This window comes from Passer domesticus, chromosome Z (assembly GCF_036417665.1).
Source record: "Passer domesticus isolate bPasDom1 chromosome Z, bPasDom1.hap1, whole genome shotgun sequence".
Taxonomy (NCBI): domain Eukaryota; kingdom Metazoa; phylum Chordata; class Aves; order Passeriformes; family Passeridae; genus Passer; species Passer domesticus.
In genome coordinates, this window is record NC_087512.1 from 68,549,929 (window position 1) to 68,574,043 (window position 24,115).

Here is a 24,115-nt window from a genome sequence, read left to right on the forward strand (position 1 = left end):
CCTTGCATGACCCTTACTGCTCCTCACACAACAGCCAAAAAACCCCAGCTCTCCTCTCAATCAGCTAACCCACTCTTTTACAACACCCATCCTTTGGACATAGTTGTGCCTTATTAAGGGCAGGCCTATTCCTACTCTTTGGTAATTAGTACAGCTGCAACTCCTCAGGAATGAGATTTCCTTCCGCACTATCTCTAGTCTCCTACTATCCACCCTCCTACAGGTACTTGATCCAGAGACTTGAAATTTACTTTTAGAGCAGAAAGCCTTGAGCATTTAGACTCTACATGGGTGTCCTGCTGAAGGACAGTCCCACAGAACAGATGCAAGGACTCACCAGGGCACTACCTCATGCTGACTGGGAGTCCTCTGAGGTACTCTGAGCTGCCCCTATCTAGCCAGTATGGACCAGACACTCCAAAAGTCCTGGGAAGTACGTTCTGGGAAGAGGCAGTATCCTTGTGATTTGTTGGCTGAACAAGGACCTAGCTCCAGTGAAGGACTGCAGTGCAATAGGAAACCTTCCCTCAGGGAGATTTCAGTCTTCATAGTAAAAAAACAAACCTGTAAGGCATCTTTATCTGAATAAACCACACAGATTCATGTAGCAGGACTATTTAGAGGACCTCGGCTTGCAGCAAAGCAACCTGCAAAGGAAAACATAAGCAAAGATTATCTGTCCCAATCCTATGTTCTTCACAGCTGAATGATCATGAAGGAAACTACTTAATGTATAAACTAAACCCATATAAGATAGCTGAATGTCCATCTGGAAGAGCCACTGAATAGTTGGTCTGGGATTACTATGCAAAAAAATTCAAGCAAAGCCAAGGTGATGAAAAATGGTCTGCATTTCTTTGATTAACAGACACAGAAGGGGACAGAATAGAAAATTAGTGTTGTTATTATTAAAAAAATGTAGAAACAGCCCACACAAAAGAGCCTGCTTAAGTCTACCATTAAAACACCTTGTTAGCAGTTTTGCAGTGCTTCCATTTGTACAGAAGAAAAGGATTCATCTTATTGAGGAGATTTGTTCAACAGGAGTTTTTTTATTCAAGAAGAATTAATTAAAAAAAAAGGAAGAAACATTTCACATTTCTCCTTGAGGTCACTGCATCAGGCATTGGACATCAGGAGAGATATCCTCAAACAGGGATACTGGCATAACCCTTCCAAGTTCTCCAGTCTGAAATTCTTCAAGAAAAGTAAAGTCAGCAGCTTTCTCTCACCATCTTACAGAAATTATCCAAAAGTCAGCTCTAAGGACAACTGTAAGTATTTATCCTGCTTTGGTAATACCCAGGAACTGTTAACTCTTCCCTTGAATCACAGCATGAAAACCATGGCATGCTCTTTACTCTAAAAATGCCTGGTTTATTTTAGTATTTCATTCTAGCTGGTATGGGAGTTAAAGAATGTGAATTTTGTCAGATATCCACTTAAAACTATTGAAAGTAAACAATTTTTAAAATGTGTGAGCTCCTGCGGATAAGAACTTAGAAACCCCAAGATCATTAGAGAAGAACAGTCTTAAAGTACTACTGTTTCAAAAGTATGTAAGAAAACTTTCTGACCCTGAAGACTGGTTATGAAGCTCAAGGAGTCTGAGATAGTTCAGATAAGAAAATCAAAAATACAGGAAATTTGATTTAGTAATTTATTTAGGTAATCACAAGCAAATCTAGCTCACAGCAAATGGAAAATGGTAGAAGGTTTCTAATGAGTGAAGCTTTACTCTATTTATGTAGAGGAACATATGGTTCCAGAAAAACAGGAACAGAAAAAATCTGACTGCTCTAATGATGGGGTTGTTAACACAATTGTTATTTAAGCACTCTGGCATTTCCCTTTCTTCAATTTCCTAAAGCCTTGCCAAGTGTTAACCATTTTCACTGCAATGCAGAGATCCTCCAGGCCATCATGGAGTTGTCATTACTGCTAGGTCATCCTTTGTCTTCCTGCTATTCCCTGCTTTGTCAACTACACATCTTCCAGACTGTTCAATGAATGAGACAGCAGTTTGACAGACAGCAGCTTTGTTTGCAAAAGAATCTTAATTAAGCCTTGGAGAAGCCTTTCTTCTGCAAAGAAAGAAACATTCTGTTGAAAATTTTGAACCACATAATCAAATCCTTAATAACAATATCTCCTAACTTTTATAAAAGTAATACATTCTTTCCAACATCACTTTAAAGTGTCATTATTTATATCTTGCTGAGTATTATTTTGCAAACAAAATGGGCATCACTACCTTAAAAAATAAGTTGACAATTACTTTTATTACGCAGTTGCAGAAAATCGGTTTTACAATTTTTTGGAGAACACAATCATCAATAATTCCTGTTTAGCTTCTCTCCCACTCACTGCATCTCCGACAAACCACTTACATTCGTTTGGTTGACAGACTCTGTGTATTCCCATTGGTACTTTGAGAATTTTCCAAATTTTCCTTCTTTGCTTTATCAGGGTCTAAAGTCTTATAAGAAATTAGAGATTTTCAGTAGATTGTTTCTATATCCTAATTCTTTTCTTCATAGTAGCTATGTCCAAGAGAGAAAATTACCCAGTTGTTCAGTGAATTGACTTCCCAACTTATGGGAAAATCCAACTTGCAGCTTCTAAGTTAGCTGGTTGCAGCAACCAACTAAGAGCACTTGCAATACTGGTATGACAGGGATGGGGCTGATGTGGGGTCTCCACTCCCAGGTGCGGCAGGAAGCAAGCCAGCAAAGGGTACCAAGCGCAGCACCAGCAGCCTTGGGTGAGATGAAGTGCATATCCTGTCCTTAGAGATTTTGGCACACACTTCAGTGTCAGGGAAGCTGTTTCCTTCTTGTTAAACTATCATGAAATACTTTCTAAACTGCACCTCTTGGCTGTTATGGAAATGTTACAAATCCATGTACAAATCATATCCCGGCTAGGAAGACTCATATTTCTGATACCTGTGCTATGCATTTTTTGTATTTCTAGGGCCCCTTAGATGTACTAGAATGGTTAATCACTTTATTTTCCCTTATATGAACAGAAAGTTGACTCCATGAAGTTCACGTTTTTTTCATATCTGTTCTCTTAATGTTGTCAAACTTTGCTGTAGAGTGAGACAACCAACAGACACCTAAAACCTTGCAAAAAACCACACTATTGATATGCAGCAAAGTTCTGATTAATGGATATTCCATAAATATCCCTCTGAAAAGAACAAAACACTTTCAGACCTTGTTTTGTTTAACGAAACGAGTTCATAGAAAACAGCATGACAGTCTTCCTGCTTGTCATGATAGTGAATTTTTAGATCGTATAATTTTTTAATTACTGCAGTAAAACCTGCAACATTGAACCTAACTCAGAATATGGGTTTATGTGCTTTAAAGTAAGCTGATCTATTTTCCAGGAAGGGTGAGGGCAAAGATGCATTTTAAGAGACTACAAAGCATCAAGTTTGGGTCTCCTATGGTCTACTGAGCCCCAACAAAATTACCTTCAGCAAGCATTACAGTTCCAAGCAGGCTGTGGGATTTCTTACCAAAGTCTGAACCCCTCCATGTGACGTTTTCTTGCATTACTGTTTAGAGATTTCCTGTGTAGGAAAGCAAATATTTTAAGATGTGAGGAAACACAGAGAGATATTTTTAGCTTGTGAAGTCTCCTTGGTAGTATTTAGGAGATGCTGTCATTGCTGCTGGACTAAGACGGTGGATTTTCCCCACCCTGTGTGGTGAGCATAGTTCCTTGACAGGATTCTCTCCTCTCTCCAAGTAGTAAAGTCAGGGGCTAAGCTCTGTATGACAGCCTCTTTGGGGGATTCCTCCTGTCTAATCCTACAGTTCTTGTAGCCAGAGAAGTTTTCATAAAATCCTACAGATAAACAGAGATGGTTCATTCTATCTCATAATTCTTTTTGCTATATTAGAAGATATGAGGTTGTATATTGGTAAAGTATAAAAGAAGGAATTACCAAGGCAAAAGTTTCAGCTTCATTTGGGGCATCAGATGCCTTTAAGAGGAAACTAATCCTACCAAATGTACTGCTTTGTTGGTCTGAGGCTGAAGAATGAAGCTGATGATCTTAACCACACCACTTCCCAGCATGAGTTAAAAAAAATTGTTCAGTACTACCAGAATGTCCCAATACCAATACACAACAACAAAACATGTTGCTCATTTAATCTCAGACCAGCACATGGGAGAATTTACTCGCTATTTAGTTTCACCTCAGCAGATCAGCTCCAGGTAAATATCCATCAGGGTCAAAACGAAGTAAAATACATATTCGTCATTGTATTAGAGTACCTGAATGTGGGCCATGTGTCATTAATGTTCTGCTACAGTGTCCGTTCCCATGGAAAGTGTTTACTGAAATAACAGTGATGACTGTAGCAGAAGTTCTTTAATATCATAACACAGAATATGTTTAAAGTCTGTCTCCAGCAAAGCAAGCAGCATCAAAGGAAGGGGAGGAAAAAGAAGGAAATTAAACTTCAGGCAGCAGATCTCTCCCATGCAAAGCCCCCCGCCCACCTTACATGAAACAACTCAGGGAGAAGAGAAGACAGGGTGCACTGATGGCATTGCAAGTTCTACAAATGACAGGCATGCAGGAATTCTCACCACATCCCTGACTAACTGTGCCCTGCAAAGTGTATCCACTCCAGGGATCCCCACAGTCTCCCAAAGTACTTGTAACATACGTGGATCACACCAGGTTGTGATATCAAAGAAACAACACTTTGCTAACACGAGGGCATCCCCTGAGAAAGTGCAGGGCAGTCCCACTTTTTGCCAGTAGTATTAAACTAGAGGGGCTTATGCTTTGCCCCTTCAGAGCCTCCAGTTTTCTCTTGCCCTCATCCCCCTGCTCCAAGAGGTTGCAGTAGTCTCAGGAACATGGAACAGTGGCTGCTAGGAGAAGGACATGAGCTCTGTACTGAGCTTGCAAGACTGACTAAAATCACAGCAGATTTCTAGCTGCAGCTTTCTTTTCACACCTGGCAAGGGAAATGGAAACTCAGTGGAAGGAAAGCTTTGGCACAAGTAGCTGAAAAGCCCTAATGTCAACATTCCACACTCCAGCTCTGCAATCCCTTCTGCATGTTTACATTTAATATATTAGGAAAGGGACTTTGTCCTCACCCACAGTTCTCTCTGCACACTCTTATAAAACACTCCTGAGTTGCAGAGGTATAAAACCCACTCACAATTAAGGAAATAGTAATTTTCTTAGAACTATCTTTTTGCACAAATGGTAGAGCATAGTTGGGGAACTTGCTCTGGTGTGTCAGAAAGGTCTGATGCATCTCAAAAGAAGAAACTATTTTTCTGTACTGGAGTAAGACATTGGCCAGAGGCCAAGGGTATTTCATTCTCATTACAGTGGTATTTGGCACAGAAACACTCATGAAAACAATGTCAATACGTGAGAAGTATGGGATTTTCTGAAGAAAGGAAGAGCTTCAAGAGCTTCCAAGGAAGCAATATGCAACAAAGAAACATCAAATGAAAAACATCACACATAGGAGAAGGGAAGTGAACAAATAGAGGACACAGAAAAGGGAAATGGAAGATAAGAGCCCAAAAGAAGTGAAATTAATTTCACTTAATTTCAGGTGCTTACCATGTACGTGTCCACACTGAGCTGTCTATCTTCCCTCTGTAGTCAAGGGAGAGGTGGTCATAATCCCACAAATGCAGCCTAGGGTTTCTTTCACCAGGACAATATGGGAGCCCCCTTTGGGGTGAGATGAACTACACAAAAATTTCACTTGCAACATTGGACACCTCTTCACAGCTGAGAATGCATGAACCTGTTCAGAGACCAGCACAGTATCTTATTGCTCATTCTAATGCAAAAGTTGACTCCAAAATTCTTTCTTTCTGTCCCAAGAACAGAGATGTAGAATCAGACTACCATCAGCAAAGTCATCGCTCACTAAGACCAAACTTTTCTTCCATTATTCTCTGAAAAAAAATCAGAATATACCTGCTATTTTTGATAATTTCTCAGATGATGAAAGCATAATACTTTTTTTTTTTGGCATTTCAGAGGGGACTGAAGTAAAAAGAATGCAAAAATATAATTAATCAAAATCCACATCTCTTCTAAATAAACTAGCCTAAATCACTCTGCCATTTTTAGGAATATGTCATATTTTCCTTCATATTTAGGAATATGTCTACATTGTGCAATGAATTACTGTGAAAAGATATTTGGATTAGTTATAAACCTGTATGCCTGTGCAGCATAGTACCACACACTGCCAAGATGCTGGAATCAGGAAAGATGAGCTATTGCTGCTCTCTGCCTAGGGTATATCCTCAACAAAATCTATCAGCCAACTCAGATGGAGCATTGTCTTAGAGCAGTTAACTTTCTTCAGGTTCTATATTAAATGGTTTAAGTAAACTTGGGTTCATGAACTCATGAAGCATTGGGTATGGACCTTAACTTCCAAAAAATAAAACAATATCTTATATCTTATTCTAACAATTTTTACTTCTTAATACTGTAATATTGCCATCTTTCCATTGCTGAGTAGAAGCTGCTCTTGCTGGAGAATGTGAATAACAACTGCATGATTATTCTCCAAGTTAGAGAAACAATTCTAAGTTGTTATTCTTGTTATATTTATATATTGTTATATATAAATAAGGTCTCCTTTACCAAAGGAATCCCTCATTATCCTTTTAATGACAAATTATTACTCCCCTGTGTCACCAAGAGGGCCACAGAGGGCAGAACCTCTGTAAAAAATCTGCTCAGTACAACATGGCAGTCTGTACCAAGGATTTTCAGCATTAAAAGCTGGGTGAAATTTAACACTCCAAGAATTTTCTCTCCAAAAAGTCACATTGTCTAAAACAGTGCTATTGTTGGCAATTTCAACAGAATTGTTGATTTTTCACTCCATCTCCAGAGAGCCAAACCAAAAACATAAAAGTTGGTTTTGGATTTTTTGGAAGTGAAACTTTCAACTTCACATAACTGTTTCAAATATATACTGTTCTGAAATAGCCTAGTTTGTTCTAAATTAATTCAGAACTATACATTCAGTCATTATTTATTTGAAATACTTCCTTTTAATTCTCTAAAGCTATCTGATATTCAGAGTTTCCATAACAACTTGAACAGGAGATGAAATGTCAGCATTTCCCAAATAATGAAAACATTTTTTTCCAGTCCAGTGAGTTTAGCACAGCTAACCAAAACCAGTTCTTTCCATGCAGAGACCAGGTCCTTTAAACAATAATGATCGCCCCTGCCTTGTAATTCCAAAGAAAGCAGCCCAGGAAAATTAATGTAACAATTTTTAATAAGATACAGAGAGCAGGCAAGACTGCCAGAACCAGAATGCCAAATGCTTTAGTCTCTTTTTATCTGTGTTGGCCAAAAGACCAAGGAATGGCTCCTTTTGCAAGTGCTGGCATAAATGTAAACTTGCTCCATACTGGACTTGTACCACTGAATCACACAATAGATGTGATTAGAATAGAATTAACAACAAAAAATAATGCTGACACTCTTCCTGTTCAATCTGTTCCACAAGTATCCATTAAGATCCTGGTGGTTCCAAATAAATTTTATATTAGTAAAACTAAATGTTTCTCTCATATATAGGGTCAGAAAAAGTGCTAGACTACCTGAGTTGAGTCTCCCATGGTCACAGACAAGCATGTTATGGATAAGGCTCAGAATAAACAACACATCCTACAACTTCAGTCTTCCTTGTAATATTTTTAGATACATTTTTCCAGAAAAAAAGTAAACAAACAAACAAAAAAACCCCCAAAAACCCACATCCAACAAAAGAAAAAACAAATGAACAAACTAAAACCAGCAAAAACAATAACCAAAAAACCAACCAAACAAAAAAACCAAAAACAACAAAAAAACCACCAAAAAACCAAAACCCAAAAAAAACCAGCCCAATGAACCAACCAAGCAAACAGACAAAAACACTGCAAAAGATGAATCTGAGATGATTTGCTCCTATAATATCTTAAACTCCCCTTTCTGAGTCCAACAAGGCAAGAGGAACTTTCAGCCGACAAAAAAATGAGATTAAAAATATTTAGCAGTTATTTTTTCATCATCTACGTTGAATCAGATTGCCTTAGAGATATTTTTTCATCATCTACGTTGAATCAGATTGCCTTAGAGACTTTTGTGTAACATAAAATAATTTCTGGAACATCCCATGCAGCTTTTCCTACCCTGCCACTGCTAGACAATTTGTAAGGAAACGTTAGCTGACCAAGATCTTAAATTACAATCAACATAAACTACTGCTGCCCTTAGGAGCTGATCTCCCCATTTTGAACTTAGATGGCTCTGGCAATGGCACACAGAGGGTAAAATCAACCATGTGCTGTACTCCTGGTGCACATCGTGAGGGGAGATAAAGGAAAAGCAAGAACATGGCTGCTAATTCACCAGCCACTGCAGTTACCTGCCCCTCCTCATGAGACCTGGGCTGAGAAAATAGAACTGCCAACTCCCTGCAGGCTTGAGACACAAGACACAGGTCATTTCTGTAAGCAGGCCGCTCCTCAAATCTGAGGAGCTCTACTGTGAGATGGAAAATGGAACTTAGCTTTGAAAAATAATATAAATATATATATCTCTACATATATCTAAATAAAGTAATGGGAAGAAGATCTATGAACATGTGCTTCAAAATGCCATTGCTAAGAATCATTACATAGTGCCTTTGAACTGCTCATGCAGCAACACTGAAGGAAAACCAATTTCAAATTGAAAATAAAGGTAGTTGATTCATGTGAGAACATCTTTAGAAAATCATAAAAATATGCACAGACCAAATATTTCACTGCTTCCTTGAAACATATTTTTGCTGCAATTTGATATTAACCTTCTTTAATTTGTGGTTATGAAGCTATTTTTCAGAAAATGTACAGAAATGCACATTGCAGAATCTTCCTTTCCAACTGAAAATACTGGCTGTGAATACAAATATTTCATTTCCCAAGTTTCCATCATTTAACCGCAGTATATTGAAACAAAAAGCAGCAATGGCACCTGATAAACAGCGGGAATAAAGGATGTTTTTGGCAATTCCAGCTGTCAGTCAAAAAAGGAGTAACACAGTTGACTCATAAAATCCCTTCATAAAGACCCAGGCTCTGACTACTGAATGAGACTCTGAAAGTAACACTAATACAGTGAATCTGGGAACTTAAATATAATTAATATGTCTGTACTTATTAAAAGTACAAGGAGTCAGCTTCATCTGCTGAAATTGAAGGGCTTATGTAGTGCATTTATCTTATTTTTTGTGCAGGTTACCCCACTAGACTCTTAAACAGCAACAGGTTCACAGGCTTCAATAAATCAAAATGAAAAGAAAAAAAATCGTTCGGTGATAGAATCAAGTGTCAAAGTTTTAAAAGCATTCAGGGGCAGCATATTCTCATGCTGCTAAAACCAAAGGTGAAATTCCTGCAGGTGAGAGAGTAAAGTTAGACTTCCTCATGGCTCCTTAAAAAAAGTATAATCCCATCACTTAAGCTTTAAATATACCCAAAGGAAGTCTTTACAGAATTTCAATTAGACAAAAAATACTTTCCTATATAATCTTTTTGAAGGTTTTATTCATATAATTACTTTTTTTCACAAGGAAAGATTTTTATTCATGCCAAAATGTATAGGCATTTTTAGAACTGAATTCTTAAGCCTAGAGCAGGAATGATTATGTATGATTTTATATTAACAATTTGACCTTATATGCAGAGATAGTACCTGGTATGCCGTTAAAAGTGTTCTGAAAACATGAACTTTCTTCAGGGAAACAACTCTCCATACAAATATATTCTTACTTCTCTTCAAAATGCTTTATAAATCTGTCCTTGATTTTTTAAGTCTTCAAAAATTGATTATGTTTTTATGTTTTCATAAATGTTGATATTTTGCAAGGAAAAAACTCTTTATTCTCATTTTTCTGTATATATGGCAAGTAACCACTATTTTCTTCATAAAGTGTGGTCTCAATGTACAACAATTTATCTTTATCATCCAGAAATTCTTGAAAATACAAGACACCATCTGTCTTGATTTTAAACTGACAGATAATTTAACATGCACACAGTGAACTTCAGCAAACAAACAATACTTCATTACTAACAATTTTATAGTGGGTGTTGCTACTTCTTTTGAATACCTTAATTTTGTTAATAGCTAAAGTTAACAGTCTGCTTGGAAGGTTGAGTTAAAAAAAAAACCGAACAACTTTACTGATACATTTACTTAAATATAATAACCAGTAGGTAAACACTTGACTTGCTGTACATGACTGGCCACCTTACTCTTTCATTACATTAAGATCTGTAGATATGTATATCCACAACTGCCTCCTGGACTCTGTCATCCTAAAGAAAAGGTCATGTTTCACACCCTTCTTGCAGTTACCACATATCCTTTCTTTCCCATACAACACATACTTTTTGTTCTGTTGTGGGGAAACAGTCTTAAAAAGCACAAGCAGGCATGTAATGAGGAAACTGATTTTCAGTCTATCACTACAAATTGGTCCATATAAGCAAATAAATTCACTTCTGTCTTACCTGTACCTCATTCATATTGCTAGCACTTGAATGACTATCCTAAGTGACATCTGGGCAATCATTCAGCATCTTATGTTAAATAAAACACTTTCACTGAGCTGGGCGTCTTCCATAAGACAAAAAAGGACATCAAGAGTTGTTCAGAAAATCTTGATTTTTCAGGAAATAAAGGGACATCAATAAAAATCTCTTCACAAAGAGGGTGGTTAAAGAGGCATCCAGGGCAGGGGTGGAGTAACCATCCTTGGAGAGACGTTCCAGAAATGCCTGGACTTAGTGCTATGGTCTAGTTGACAAGATGGTGATCAGGTAAATGTTGGACTCAAAAATCTCATATGTCTTTCCCAAACTAAAAGAAATTACTGTGAAAATTACTACAACAAAACTCCAACTCCATTAACTCCTGGAAGAATCTCCAGAACTTTCAGGAAGATAGGAGAAGGAAATTGGGCAGAAAAGGTCTCTCTGCTTCTTATTTGATCCCCTCAGACCATTAGAGCTACCACACAATGCATTGCCTTTCACATCTTCTCTGCAAACCTCAAGCATAATAGCACCTAATCCCATTCTGACCTGCACCAGGGTCAGTTTAACCTTGCAGTCAGCAACCTCAGAGCCAGGCAATATGCCTAAAATTATCATCACTGGTACAAAAAACAATGGTTTTATGAAACTGACAGAAGCATGATGCAATTTCATTTATCATATCATAAACTGAAATGCAACCAAGAAAAAATATTTTGAAGACTGCAAGGGTTTCTGTAACCACTTCATAACCACTGTTATACAACCTTTCACAGTAATCAGGGATCTGCAACAGTCCTTACCAAGTCAGGGAACATTGACAATACCTGAATATTTTAAACAAGACAGACCACTGCCTTGTCAAATGTAGGTGGCATAGCAATACACCACCATCATCTCCGTTGCATAAACAGAAAAAAAACCAAAAACCCACAAGATTTCATAAGCATCAGGACTTTCATGGATAAAACTGCCTTAAATTCAATGGGGAATAAAAGTTTCCTCTACTGTGCTCCTTATTTTAACTGCTTTATGATGAATCTTGAAAAGTGTTTCTCATTTTAACCCAAGTATATGTATGTACATATATATGCACAGTCTGGCCAGCAAATGAGATGGTATTTCATAACCATAAAGAGTCTCAAGAAATCACATTCTAAAAGCATTTGAAAAATAAGCATGTGAGTGCAACATAATCTTCCAAACAGTGAATGATTGAAAGCTTTATGTCTGTGTGTAGTTGTGAGGTCACATAGCAGGGGTAGCATTTAGGAAATTAATATAAAGTGTCCAATAAACTGACGTTTTTTAAATGTCACTGTATTTTCACCTGAGATTAATGACACAGAGCCCAAAGAAGCAGCTGCATTCCAGTTCCTGAACAGGAATGTCCTGAACAGGACATTCCCAAAAACAAAAAGCCAAGCTGTCTTTTGTCTTTCCCCAGATGCTGATTAGAACATCTAATTATCAACTTGAAGCTGCCTGCTTAGAGATTATATTTCAGTGACAAAAGAAGTTCTTCATTTGTTTTCTCTATTTCATTGCTTCAACAGTGATTTACAAGTGCAGTAGAACATTAGGTCTTGCTCATAGGAACACCTCTGTGTTGAATCATAGCAGCATTTTCTAAATAATACTGGAAAATATTAGTTTTCTAAAAGTGGAAATCTGCAAATAGCAGCTGTGTTTATTGTTCATTATAAACCTTTCATGTATATAATTACATTATTTATCACAACTGATTCTACTTCTCCACAAATTTATATACTACGTGTTAGTAGAAAAATCAAATTAGAAATGCAAAGAATCCATATGTTAGCTTTGCCATTTGCTTTATCTGCAGTGTTGCAGATTCCCTTCTGGCTCCTAATTGATTTCATAATTTTCTTAGATGTACAAGAAACTGACTCCACAATGAGCTCCTGTGAGTCTATATTTCCATACATTTTATCTGAAGTGTAAAAATTAAGTTACAGGTATTTGAGAAAACTCCCACAGTGTAACAGGAAACACTGTTTAAAATCAATTGGCAGACTAATAGCAAAAAACTTTTTATTTCATCTACGATTCAATATTTTACTATGGTAAAATAACCTGGATCTCATAAACTGACTGGGCAGGACCATACTTCTCTCTCTTCTGTTGAGGCTCAGTCAATAAATTTCAAATGCAACTCAAAAGTATTTCTAGACTCCTAAGCTAACTGTAAAACTGTTCTTTTAGCAGCTTTCCCACAATTTCCTTTTCTCTCTGAAAAAGAAGCAGAACTGTTAGGCAGTGGAAGCCAGATCTCTGGCACCATTTTGTTAGTGAACAGTCTGCTGTCTCTCTTCAACATAAGGGACAGCACTGTAAAAGAAGGCTTGAGAGCTGCAAAGGCAGCAACCTAAAAGAAAGCATGGGCTGAGAGACTAAGGAAAAGCCATACAACGGAATTTCAGATTTTTAGCACATTGAAGTTTTAACATAGTCCGTTATTCTTTCCTTTCACATTAACTTCACAACAACCCCACCTCTGTTGTCATTACAAAAGCTTAGCATTTTCTGCATGAGAAACCGTTTCCTCCCATCTGTTCCGAATTTGTTTCTCATTAATTTCCATTTCTGCTTACTTGTCATATTTAAATTGGGCTATCATTACAGATTAAGATGGAACAGATTCACCAGTTACTGGGCCACAAAGAAACTGCCCTCTCTATATTTGTTTCAAGTGTTTTTTGACAACACTCTTCTATGAAGTCTCACTATGATGGTTTGATCTCTTTGTATTAGATATAAACTTGAATTTCCTCAGCATCAAAAGCCAGGTTCCCATCACACCTGAATTTCAGCAATGTTTTCCTTTAGTAATAGACCAAATTGGGAAACCAGAACTGCATTTCAGATTTGGCCTGTAAATCTCAAGCTACTTGTTCTAGCTGTCTGGTCTGATCCTAAAATATGTGAATCTCTGAAGCATAAGCAGACCTAGACATTTTTTCATATGTATATTTTATGTGCCTCAGAGCATAGTAAAATTTTACTTATTTGATTACTTTTATAATGTACTTATTTAATCCTTACTTAAAGGATTTAATTTACAGCAGACACATTAAGCATATTTTGCTCTTCCTGACCACAGTTGCTTTCTTTTATTTTCAACTTGCCTCCATTTCATTCAGGGTTTTAAATCTCATCTTCTTGCTCATTCAAAATCCAAAGTTTTCACTACCATTGCATCACTGTGTCCCTTGTATTGATCCAGGAGAGAAGGCATCAAAAAAGAAAGCAGAAGGCAGTAGTAGCTACCATTGAAATATAAAACCATCTATATTAATAACTATATATTATATCAATATAACCTGATATGTCGAATTTATTAACTTTATATGTTGAGTTATCTAACTACAGATGATTTTAGAGGTAGATCATTATCATTAATACAGTGTTAATGTTTGGGAAATTGGATCCAAAAAATCCTTTGAGTATGCAACTCTTTTTCACAAACTGAAAATTTTACAACAAACTTTCTTAATATTTTACTGTATACACTCCAATTCTCAAGAATCTTCTCCTACAATTGTTTTACAAAGTAAATCCTATGTGGAATGGCTGAGGGAGCTAGGGTTGTTTAGACCAAAGAAAAGGAGGTTCAGGGGAGATGTTATTACTCTGTTTACTACTTACCCACGAAGTTTTACTACTTCTCCACAAAGCTAGCTTTATCACAATCTGTTCCTGTAAAAGGACACAAGCAGACAACCCATCTCGGCACTCAGGGATATTTCCTAATTGATTCAAATTCTTTGGAACAGATTCAAGAACATAAGCCTTGTGAAAGTATCCTCTCCTAAATTTGCTGATTATAGTAAATCAGGAGGAGTTTCTGTCTCCCTCAAAGACAGGCCCTGCAGAGAGACTTACAAAAACTAAAGGGATAGACAATCACCAGCCTTATGAATTTTAACGGGGGCTATTGCCAGATTCTGCACCTGGGACAAAGCAGCCTTGGACAGACTGAGAAAAGAGAGGCTGCAGAGCAGCACTGAAGAAAGGGACTTGAGTTTCCTGGTCAATGGCCAGCTGAACAGGAGCCAGCAGTGCCCTGGCAGCCAGGAGGGCCCCGTGCCCTGGGAGCATCAGGCACAGCATCACAGCCGGGCAAGGGAGGGGATTGTCCTGCTCTGCTCTGCACTGGAGCAGCCTCACCTCGAGTGCTGGGGGCAGTTCTGGTGCCACAACACAAAAAAGACATTGAGCTGTTAGAGAGTGTCCAGAGGAGGGTAACAAGGATGGTGCAGGGCCTTGGGGTGAAGCCGTGTGAGGAGTGGCTGAGGTCCCTTGGTCTGTTCAGCCTGGAGAAGAGGAGCCTGAGGGGAGACCTCAGTGCAGCTACAATTTCCTCATGAGAGGAAGAGGAGGGGCAGACACTGATCTCTGCTCTGTGGTGACAGTGACAGGACCCAAGGGAATGGTCTGAAGGCCTGTCAAGGGGTGTTTAAGCTGGGTGTTAGAAAAGCATTCTTAACCCACAGGTTAGTTGGAACAGGCTCTCCAGGAAAGTGGTCACAGCACCAAGCCTGACAGAGTTCAAGAAGATTTTAGACAGTGCTCATGGGCACATGGTGTGACTCTTAGAGCTCAGAACCATCAGTTGAATTTTGATGATGGTTGTGGATTCTTTCCAATTATCAATAATCTTTTCTTCTATGATTGATTAATATGTCCAGCCCCATAGACATTGCAATATCCAGTCTGAGATGTACTAAAGACACCTTGATACCAAAATACACAACACGAAAAAAGGAGTAAGTTTTTTAGCAATGGATTAAATTAAAAACCATCCCAGCGATGGTTCCATTGGATGATTGGAGACATAGTTATATATAAAAACCAAACATTGACAGACCTAAAATTTTACTCTGTGAAGCTGACCTTGCTGGGCAGTTTGCCCTATCCATACACTTAAAAAGTCAAAGGGATTGCCACTTGTGGACAGAGCCAAAGATATCTTAGCCAGGATCCATTATACATAAAATCAGTGGAGCTGCATTACAATCACTTTGCAATTCTGTTTATTCATTTTGGCTTGGAAACAATTCTTGTTTATAGAAGATCTGTATCCACACTACTTTAAAGAGCTACAGAGGTTTGATACACAAGCTGGAAGAGAATGCAATTCTCACATACAACAAAATGTGTAAGATCCTGAGTTATCTCCTTAAGTGCAGAGGGAAAATATCTGGACAATGCAGCAGAGCACTAGCCTGGTGCAAGACAGAGGGAGAGACTGTTCTGTGTACAAGAGAACTCATTTTGTTCAAGGCTCTGCTCATTTTCTCTGCATGAACATGACAGGTTTTAGTGCCTCAGACCACTGACAGCCAGTGCTCCCATAAGCATAAGGCTGCCACTGTTCAGAACTCACATATATCTAACATAAACATATTTCAGGATGCTGATATAATACAAAAATACAATATATAAGCAGTCAGATAGATTATAAGAACAGTAATCCAGCTGTATTTGAAGCACTTAATTACTTTAAAATTTTCTGTGAAAATTTTAAATGTTAAAATTTTCTGTGAATATTTACAAATTGACCCATTTAATAACCACCATATCATCAGAAAATTAGCTGTGGCAAAACACATCTCAGTAGCTGCCTGAAACACAGTAGTTTCCTCTTATAGCTTTAAAATTGTAATACTGTTAAACATACATATATCAGGAAGATATATGTCAGCCCCACCCAGAAAAAAAAAAAAAGAGCAAATTGCTGTTAACTAGAATTAAAGCATTTAACCTTCATTTATTCCTTTTTTATGTCTTTTGGAAAAATATGACTTTCATGTTACTGGTTTTCAGCAAATAACAGATTTTACAGTTATTTTGTATAATAAAATTCTACTATTACCTTTCCATCTTAAAAAACCACAATTTTTCTTTCTCATACATATTTTCTTATACCTGTTCAGAAATCAAGATGTCTGAGTAGAGTGCTGTGGCCTGAAGGGAGAATAACATTTAGCCGAAGACACAAAAAGAAAAGGAAAGCCACTTTCATAAGGTTACCTGCATCTATCTTTTTTGACTTGAGATGCATACTGGAATCTGACCACTTTTCCTCACTAAAAACTACCTGGGACACAGACAGCTTCCTCAAGTACTAGAAAAATAGCTTCATGGCTTGCAGCAAATAGTGACAATACTCATCCAGGAAACAAAATCCCTTTGCCTAAATTACCTTACCAAAGGCTTCAATTGCAGTTACCAAGAACCACTCAGAAAATGTTAGACCAGGGCAAAGTCTAACAATTAATGAAATTGCTGCAAGTACTGAATTTTTCATTATGACTCCCTAAATCTACTGGTAAGCAGCACCCAGCCCAGGAGGACTAAAGCCTCTTCAAGAAATCTTACTAGGATACCTTAACTTCATGCATAGACTGACGGTCTTCAAAAAAAGATGCAATTGAAGACATCCAAAAGCTGCTGTTTATCTTTTACTAAGCAGCTCACCTGCATTCATCATCAATACTTCTGACTGCAAATATAAGGTGCAAAGAAGGTATGTCATAAAAATAAAAACACATATGGTTTTAAAAATAATGTGGTGTTTAAATAGATCTTATTGGATAAATTTTCAAAGCAATGAACAAGTTGGAAAAATCTGGTGGTTCTGGAAAATGTTTTTCATCTCCAGTCCTTAAGGATTCCTGCAGCACTAAATTCTCAGAGCAGATGTCTATGGCAACTAGAGCTAACAGCAACATCATCTCTAGCCACAGCATTCAAGATTACAGCTCTTCTAATTAATAGTGACTATTTAAACTAAATCTAGCAGCATTCAAATGAATTTCAGACACATCCACAAGGTTAAACACACATATTCTAGTGCAACGGTATGTGCTCTTTCCAAGAGAGGAAACAGATGTGACTGGAAGATGTAAATCACAAGTGGGTTTATGGATCGATCCTGCATAGAGACCAGCTGTTATCTGTCCACAAGCCCCAAGATAAACTTACCTAACAGACTAATATTTTCAAAATCTCACTGTCAAGACACAGCATCATTGGTCTGCTACCCAAATGTATCTTCTTCTACTACTCTGTCCCCCACAATCCTTATTGAGAACCCATTCCTTTTGAATGTCCCTTCATAAGGGGATCCTCCTCTCATCCCATTATCTCTTACTATGAAAGAGAAAAAAATCCCAGTTGATTCCTGGACTATTTCTTAAGCAGGAATTAAATCCATCTGTTTGAATAAACAGAATAGATAAGAATGCTTTGTTTGTACATCCTATATTGCAAAGAGCTGTGATGAAGAACTGTGATGAAGAGCTTTCCTTTTCAAACTTTGATAGAAACCTCTATCTGAGTTTTCAGATATCAGTGAGATATTTCATGTCTGAGTCAGCACAGATATCATTCAGTGGTGATGGGATAACCTGTCGAGATCTTTTGAAGAGAAGTTAAATAAAATGCTCCAGTCATTTCTCAGAAAGAGTGATCTAGTTCTGCTACCTACATTACGGCTACCTACATCTTTTTCCTTTCAAGATTGAAATTACCTTTGTACAAATATTTCTGTGACAGAGAAATTCTTGTCAACTTCAAAGTCAGGCAGAAACCCAAATAAAAAAATATCTCTATTAAATCAGAGAATTATAAGAAGCTATTAATAGGAATCATTTGCTGCTGATACACTACACAAAAATTAGCTACCACTGGACTTCAAAATGAGTGTCCAACTTATTCATAGGTGATCACAATATGTAGAAAGAAAATTAAAACAGGAGACCCAAGAGAGCTGCCATGTTAGTTCTCATTTCCTATTTTGCCAAGAGGAAGTACTCTAATTTCTCTTAAACTTGATTGATAAAACAGTGAAAAAATGCTATAGAAAATTCTAGAAACATTTGACTTCAGAAAAAGAAGCAATGATTTTGTAGTTTGGATTTGTTGGTTTTTAGTTGTTTGGGTTTTTTTTCTTTTCTGGGTGGGTTTTTTAATAGTACTTTTAAGTTTTAGCACATCATTTTACCCCTGGTTTGCAGAGTATTATTTCCTTCCTGCTCTGATTGCTATTGTTCACATTACTGAATTCTTCAGGAGCTCTGGCCAGCACTAAAGGAGTATTGCTGCCTTGCAATCTGGTGTTGAAGAGTAAGTACAAGACAGTAAAAAGTACAATGCTGCTCCAGAGATTTAACTTTGCTCAAAGTAAATTGCTCCAAGTTATAAATGGGATATAATACGGTAAGAATGTAATACAGCAATTGCATTATCCCACTTTTGTCTGTGGTGACCACAGGCATGCTCCCTTCTTCCCTTACTGTTCCAACCTGTGGTCTATCCCCTAGGTCCACATGGAGAGACGCAGTAATCAGCAGTTCACCTTCCACAGCAATCAGTAGGAACCAGAGGACAATTATTTGCCTGTAACACAGCTAAGACTATAGCACAGCTAAGAATCAGACCCATATCACCTATGCCATAGTTCTGTACTTCTGTGTAAATTAGCAATCACCAAGTTTCCTCTTCATAAATTAATGGATGCAAGCTTTCTGAAACACAGCAGTTAATTCAGGAATGAGCACTTACATCAACAGAGGGTTTAAAACGCAAATGTTGAATGAATATTTTAAAGAAATACACTGAGGCAAAATGAGATGGTATTCAATCTTGTTGTACTATTCCAATTTCTACATTATGTTCTTCTATCTACAGAAAAATCATGAGGAAAAATATCCATTTGGAAAGCACAAAATCACCCAACTACCCCTCTATGTTTCATTTAGAAAATTAGATTTCCTTTGTCATTTACACTGAAAAAAATCTGCACGAGGGTATTTTACTACAGGGAGCTAGATGAAGAAAAACTTGCGTTCTTCAGGGTTATCAAATCAACCTCTTAGACCAGTACAGAAAGCAAATTGGAGCAAGTTGGTTTTGTAGTGTGTCAAAACTGCATTGTGGCTCATTGACTGTCCACAAGTAAACTTCCATTCATCCCTGGGAATAATAGTTGATACTTAAGGTAGGAATACAATTATCACTGTTGCTTTGATTCCTAAATCTTAATACATTTTGACCTTCAGACAAAGAACTTTCTTTCTCTGGTGGATAATATATTAACTTACAATTTTCTCATAGTTCTAAGTGACAAGTAGCTTCATTTCTTGGCCTGTGTTTCTTTTAATAAGAAACTTCTAATTATTCATATAATAACTAGTCATTTTGATATTATCTGGAGATATTCCACAAATCTAGGACTGCTTGGAAAGTCTGTATCTTTCTTTACAAAAACTGATTACCCCAAAGTTTGAATTACCCCTCAGAGTCTCAGCTGCACATGGCTAACAGACATCCACTCTCAAGGTAAGTGCAAATATATAGTCATGCAGGCATGAATGGCTCATAGATTGATAACCGACAGCACACTTACCTACCCAGTTCTTTTTTCTTCTACGTCCTCTAAGTCAATATTTGTGAAGAAGCTTAATAAAACATCTCAAATATGGAAGGGGCAAAAAGCCAAATAACAACACCAAAATTTTATTTATTCCCAAATACTTGGTTTTTAAAGCAGTAATATATTTTTTGGGACTGAGAAATCTAAAGTTTTCTCTGGAAACAAGGGCAGACAGACAATTTGTTAGGAAGTGAAATTGTCCTTTTGCATTCCTCGTCGTTCAAAGTCACAAGTATCAATAAACTGTATATGCTTAAAATTGCTTCTGAATTTTTTCTGTCAAAAATTGCTGACATTCTGACATTTTCTGTCAGAAATTTTTTTTGATAAAACAGAGAGAAGAAGAAACTGCATAGCCATTCCAACTGCAAGAGCTCTAGTGCTTCTGACATAAATTAAAAAATAATAATACTAAAGCATGTGCATCCCAGCAGGGTGCCACCAGAGACAGAGACAAGGAAGAATTCATGAATATAAATATCTCATGAGCACCAGGACTATTTAGTATTCATATCCTTTTGTTAAGAAAAGTGAAGAAGCAAAACTGGAAGTAAACAAACATAACATCTCTTAGACTCACCATTTATGCAGGGGCAAAACTACATCTTGTACATAATTAACTTATTTTTAAATTGCTGTGATCAGAGTTCCAAATGCAAAAATGAATATTGCACAAGTAAATCTTGACCCTATATAAAGTTCCTGCAATGCCAATTAGGAAGTGTGAAGTTTCTGCATGACATCTTTGATTTCATAATCAGGATCCTCATACCAGGACACTTTGATGACCCAGCATCTTATTATCATATGTGAAAAAGAATTAAATGCCTTTTAAGCCCAAGGTATTCAAATTTGCAGTGAGTGCATTAAAATAAATGACACATAACAGTCTGTATAAGCTCATCCGAAAGACAGATCCTTAAATTAGGCAAAACTGGTAGAAGAAGGGCATACAAATTCACTTCTGAACTGCTATTTCTGTTGTCAGCTGGCACAAAGAGGCGGAAGTTTCGCAAACAAGAATTTAGCCAGAAAATTTAGCCAAGTACAACTCAGTGAACATTTTCCAGACTCAGTGTTTTGTGATAAGTTGAAAGGATCACAATGTTCTTTTTAGTCGTATTAGAGTAACTAATTTGCCATACTCCCAGCTGATGTGCCAGGTTTTATCCTAAACTCAAACACCTGTGAAGATGATGCTCCAATATAGCTCATGTGTTGGCTTGGCATTCACACTGTTCCTTATTCCAAAGTCAGAGAAATCACACAAAAGTGAGCTCTACTCAGATTGCATGAAAACCCTATTTATTTTAAGCATGATCTTATGAAGCAGGCAGATTTTAGCTAATCCCCTCTTAAAAGCGTCTTTTGGTGTTAATTCTATAAGGTTGTAGTGTAACCACGTCTAAAACTAAGGTTGGATATCATCCAACCTTAAATTCCTTCACAGCAAAGTAACCACTTTCTTTCTACCCAGCTCTTAACTGACAGAATCACTTATTGCTGCTTACTTTAGTAGAGAACTGCTTGTACTGGAAAAATTTTCTTTTCTACATTAATATTATCTCCTCTAGTTTAAACTACTCTTCTTGCATTGTTTTTCATAAAATTATCAGTTTTGCTACTTGGCTGTTCTTCTGATCATTATCTAATCTCTTCATCTCCTTTGTATGAGTGGTGTCAAAAAGCCACACACATACAGCTGAAGCTTCTCAGTTACCAAGCCCAAGAATTCTCATTCAGATTTTAAATACTACATCAGTTAGTACTACCCAAATAATCTCTTTTTTTTCTCCCAACTACATGGCATCAGTTTGTCTTTGTGTACAGTCTACTGTAAAAGCCTGATCCTTTCCTTCATTGCAAATTGCAAATCTGTTTATACTCACATGCACCATTGACCAGCAATTGCAAAAATACTATTGTAAATTATCCACTGATTGATTGTCACTGCTTTTGCAGCTGATCACAGAGGAGTTTGGTTTTCCCTTTTTCTTTATTTCTACAATATAATTTCCCAGTTGAAAGAAATAAAAAATAGCCAGCTTATCAGTAGCAATAAACAAACACAGCTAGTGTATACCTCGATACAACAAGGCAATGCAAGGTCAGAAAGGCAAAGTCATAATTCATTTTATATAGTGCTGGCAATAACCCTCTTGGAGCACAAAGTCCAAGCTGGAAGTCCCTGCCTATATGGGATGCTTTTATGGGTTTTTAACAAATGATTAAAGGTAATTAGCTGTTCAGAAAACAGTATCTAACTGTAGATAATTTTTAACTCAAGATTCACAAATTCTTGGGAGGACTGAAGTCATCTGCCATTTTAGCTAGCACATCTGATATGCACTGATAAATATTGTTCGCAAATGCCCTGTATTTATCATAATGGCATCCCTCTGGGCCTGGTGTTGGGATCAGTGTTATTTAACATCATTGTCAGCCATGTGGACAGCATAATTAACCCCACCATCAGCAACGCTCCCAACAGCACCAAACCATGTGGTGCTGCCAACACACTGCAGGGACAGGATGGCATCCAGAGGGACCTTTACAACCTGAGAGGTAGATTTGTGCAAACCTCATGAAATTCAACAACTTCAAGTGCAATGTCCTTCACCAGGACTGGGACAATCACAAATGCAAATACAGCCTGGGCAGGGAATGGAGCAAGAGCAGCCCTGGGTGGAAGAATTTTGCAGTGTTGCTAGGCAAGAAGCTCAACATGAGCCAGCAGTGTGCACAAGCAGCCAGAAACCCAACATATGCTGGGCTGAATCAAAAGCAGCATGGCTTGCAGGTAGAGGGAGGGGATTCTGGTCTTCTACTTGGCCCCTGTGAGACCCCACCAGGAGTGCTGTACCCAGCTCTGTGGCCTCTAATATGAGAAGGATGTGGACTTCTTAGAATGAGTCCAGAGGTGGGCCATGAAGATGATCAGAAGGCTAGAACATCCCTCCTATGAAAACAACCTGAGGGATTGGGGTCGCTCAGCCTGGAGAAGAGAAGGCTCCAGGAAGACCTTATGGCACCTTCCAGTACTAGAGAGGGAATGTTGCAAGAACATGCAGTTATAGGAGAAGAGGAATGGCTTTAAACTGAAAGAAGAGGGGTTTACGCTAGATCTCAGGAAGAAATTCTTAGCTGTGACAATGGTAAAGCATTGCAACAGGTTGTTCAGAGAAATTGTGGCTACCTTATTCTTGGAAGTATTTAAGGCCAAGGTGGATGGGGCTCTGAGGGCCAGTTTAATGCAAAATGTTCTTGTTCATTGCAGGAGGGTTGAAACTAGGTGGTCCTTAAGGTCCCCTCAAACCACTCTTTGATTTTCTGATTCTATATTTAGAACCCCAAATAGTGCAGGACCTCCACACCGCACACAGCATGCTGTGCAGACGCTATCTTTCAAATAAATTCCTGTAATTTGGATGATTCAGGCTATCATAGGATTTTCTTATAGGGAATTATATTCACTATCATTTATTCACCCTTCCTATTCTCAAGCAGGAAGGATGTTCACATGAGAACTTCTTGCTGCACTGTTAGGTACAGACAGGGACAGACAAGTGATGTAATCACTAGCACCCAGTGGAAACAGTCTTCAGGCTTCTCCATTACAGTGAGCTGGCTGCATTCATCCTGGAGCCAGGGAAGTTGTGCAACTCAGCACAGCCCTGAAGGCCCAGCTGTGCATTCAGCACAGTGCACCTAGTCAGGGTAACTCTTACATGCAGTAAAAGTTACTCAGTATGCAATGGTCTTCTGGCCAAGCTTTGGCTAGTATATAGGCAAGGTATTATAGAGGGCAATGATGGAAAAAATATTATTTTGTTTCCTGTGGATCTCAAAAGAACGGTGTTGCAACACCTTATAAGCCTGTAAAATTTTCTCCATTTCTTCTCAGTAACATGGAAGAGAATCCTGACTCCTTTCCTAAACATTCTGCTACACTTTGCAGAAAGCAAAATGACTTGGGGTTTTATCACAAACATTAATATAGCACAAAAAAAGGAACAAGAAACACTACTTGACCAACCTGCAATTAGA

The 24,115-nt window shown here is 37.7% G+C and overlaps 1 long non-coding RNA gene across 3 annotated transcripts in view; it reads right to left on the minus strand.

Moving 5' to 3' along the window:
* Positions 1 to 909: 909 nt before the first annotated feature.
* Positions 910 to 24,115, minus strand: part of LOC135289883 (uncharacterized) — a 68,092-nt gene continuing 44,886 nt past the window's right edge. For all 3 annotated transcript variants that reach the window (XR_010352614.1, XR_010352612.1, XR_010352613.1), the window contains 3 exons: positions 5,618 to 5,807; positions 3,485 to 3,583; positions 910 to 2,084 (listed from right to left, as the gene is read on the minus strand). This is a non-coding gene — a long non-coding RNA (uncharacterized LOC135289883). The remainder of the gene's footprint in view (positions 2,085 to 3,484; positions 3,584 to 5,617; positions 5,808 to 24,115) is intronic.